The sequence below is a fragment of the Phoenix dactylifera genome, chromosome 17, assembly GCF_051530095.1.
Source record: "Phoenix dactylifera cultivar Ajwa chromosome 17, Ajwa_hap1_PhDact_Kaust_v1.1, whole genome shotgun sequence".
NCBI lineage: Eukaryota > Viridiplantae > Streptophyta > Magnoliopsida > Arecales > Arecaceae > Phoenix > Phoenix dactylifera.
Window position 1 is genome coordinate 10,105,237 of NC_143206.1, and position 2,988 is coordinate 10,108,224.

Below are 2,988 nucleotides of genomic sequence, written 5' to 3' on the forward strand. Positions count from 1 at the left end.
CTCTCTTCTCTTTCTTCAAGCTCCTGAATATATTTCACAGCATGTGGTACATGATTCTGCATGGAAGTTCTTTTGGATGGTGGGGTTTGATTCATGGCTGAGGAGGGACGTCAGAATATGCTGATATGGTGTGGGCTGGGTGGAGAGCAAGGAAGACAAGGAGGAGCACCATTGCAACAGGGATCAAGAGGAGGAGAGGCGGCGGCGGCGGCAAAGGAGGCAGCACAAGCGGCAACAGTAGAAGAACTGCCGTCAGCAGCACCAGCGCCAGCGCTGCCTTCGCACCGAGAGGCATCGACCCTCCTCTTCCTCCTACGGCAACTGCTGCTCCTGTTATATCTCACCCTTCTTCACGAAGGAGATGAGGTTACTCCCAACCAGATCAGTCCTCTCTTCCCTTATGCCTCCACTGAAGTCATACTCCATGAGCTTATCATCTCTCTCTCTCTCTCTCTCTGTGCATGTATTTGTGGTGCCAACGACTAGCAATTGGCACGCGTTAGAGGAAAAAGCCAGTGAACGGAGGGAGATTCTGAGGCTGGGCAGCTGATGGATTGGGAGGATCCAAAAAATAAGGAGAAAGAGTGAAGGTTGTGTGCAAGCCTAGATCTGAAAACAAACAGAGCATGGAAGTTATGGAGAGATGCAATGGATTGGAACATATAAGGTCTAGGGGACCTGATTGTTTATTAATATGGTACAATAAGTTCTGCCAAGGTCAGGATACCTGAAAGTCTTAGGTAAACTACAAACCTCGTACCCTCTTGTGTTTCCATTCAATAAATAAAACCAAGAGGAGCCCCTTGTTTATATGGTCGTATAAATTAGACCATCTTAAAGTCCAGCCAATAAACAAAACGAGAGAAACACCTTGCCAACATGGTTCTGTAAGTGAGTACCAACCTATGGTCTGGTTAAAAACTGAAGCAAAGGAAACAAAGTACATGGTTGTGGAGGTGAGACCACTGCAAGGCATGTGCCAAAGTTGGTATATGCTTTATCGCGCATTATGCTATTGTTTACTCAACATTTGAAAAGTTAAAATTGGCTTCTTATTTATCATTTTTTAACAGGCCTCATGATGTTATGTCAAGTGGAAGCCACATAACTTGAACTGCAAGTTGTTTGCATGGCAAATAGGTGTTGTCCCTCCCCTGACCTACCCCCCACCCACAAAAAAAAAAAAAAAAAAGATTCAAAAACTATACAAGTTAAATATAACATGATAAAAAAGGATAGTACGCAATGTTCCCCATGCGCCTGTCTTGCTCGAAAGTTTTTCGATCAGTATGTTCATCACAAACATCATAGCCATGGGAAGAGCAAAATATACAAATGATCAAATATTTAGAACTTAAATGAAAAAATTGTTTGATGTCCTTCTTGTTTTAACGATGTCAAAGTCTGACACCTTATCATGATTTCATCTAGTTAATCCTAGCTTCATCTTCCCTTAGACTAGCTATTTTCCAGGTGTTGGTGTTTGGAAACTGGTGAGTTTAGCTGGTGTCAATTAATGTGTGAAAGAGAAGGAGAATCTTAAATTTAAATCCATGCACCCATATTCTTTTCACCTTTTCCAAAGTCTTTTATGACACCCAAGGGAACATCAAAAGCCAGTATTTGAGCACCCAAGTGGGATTCTTTTAAGAGCCTGGGAGGGAAACCGATGGCAATAGGTAGAGACTGGCGGACTGCGTGTTCCGGTGTCAAGGCTGGCGTTGGTAGGTGATGCGTTGCTTTTGGAGTTACTTTGCTTTTTATTTGTCCCACGGGTTTGTTCTTTCATATGGATGCAATGAATCTAAGGATAGCGTCAACTTGGACGATATTTCAAGTTTTGTTTTTGGTGGCCCTACTCAACTTGGAAATTTTGTAGAAGATGGATATCTATATATTAAAGGAAAGATGAAGTCGGTATCACGCTTCTGCGTCCCTCTTCGTTAACGTATCTCATATGGCGTTGCCGCCTAGCCTGCTCCTAATCAATAATTAAGGTTGAAAACATATTAAAAAAAAAAAAAAAAATCTTAAATCGGGTAAGCTCTAAATTTAAAAAGACCTTTGGTTATTATGACCATTTGGTAGGGTCTATTGCGTGCTTGTTTATTGGATTAGTTAAGGTGACAGCTAGTTTGAAACTTAAGAAAAAGAATGCCTATTCTTTCCAAGTTTCTCACTAAATGCTGCTTAAGCCCATCTGATCCCATGACCTATCTACTAGACATTAGTTTTAGTTTCAAAAAAAAAAGAAAAAAGAAAGAAAGATTGTTAAAATTTCTTCTTGTCCTAAAAGCTTAAGCTAATAGAATGAGATAGATTTTTTTATATTTTTTTATACTCTTCCTCACGTGTGGGTCGAACTTTTCTTTAATGGATGAGCCTAACATGTGAAATTTTTAATAGTAATATTAAAGAGTGTGGAGACAGGTTCGAACTCAGGACCTCTGCTCTGATACCATGTTGAAATTTCCATTTGTTCTAAAAACTTAAGTTAATAGGATGAGGTAGATTTATTTATACATTTTATATTTTTTTACAAAAATAATTTTTTTAATGGGCTCGCTATATATTGTGTCTTGTTGGGGCATGTTGGAAAGGAGAATTTACCTCATATTGCCCAACTCTCATCTTTTTAAGATGGAGGTTGGTGCTCATGAGATCTTGGGCATGGCACATTGCTTTTGTTAAGAAGTTTTTTTTTTTTTTTTTTTTTTTTTTCAAGTATAGTCCTCATGGTGGCACCATTTGCATGCATGTATTTATATCTCAAATTTTTACCATGCCGGAGGGTTGTTCGGTTAAGAGTTAAAATTTTGGCCCCTCGCGATTAGCTTACTTTCCCTCTGGTATGAATTTTCAAAAACAAAAAATGGTATATATACCATGTTTGACATCCTTCCATGTTCCATAACTTGGTTTTATGTGAAATATTTTAGAAAGAAAAATGCTTTTGATGCTCGCCGCTCGCACAAAAAAAAAATCTCA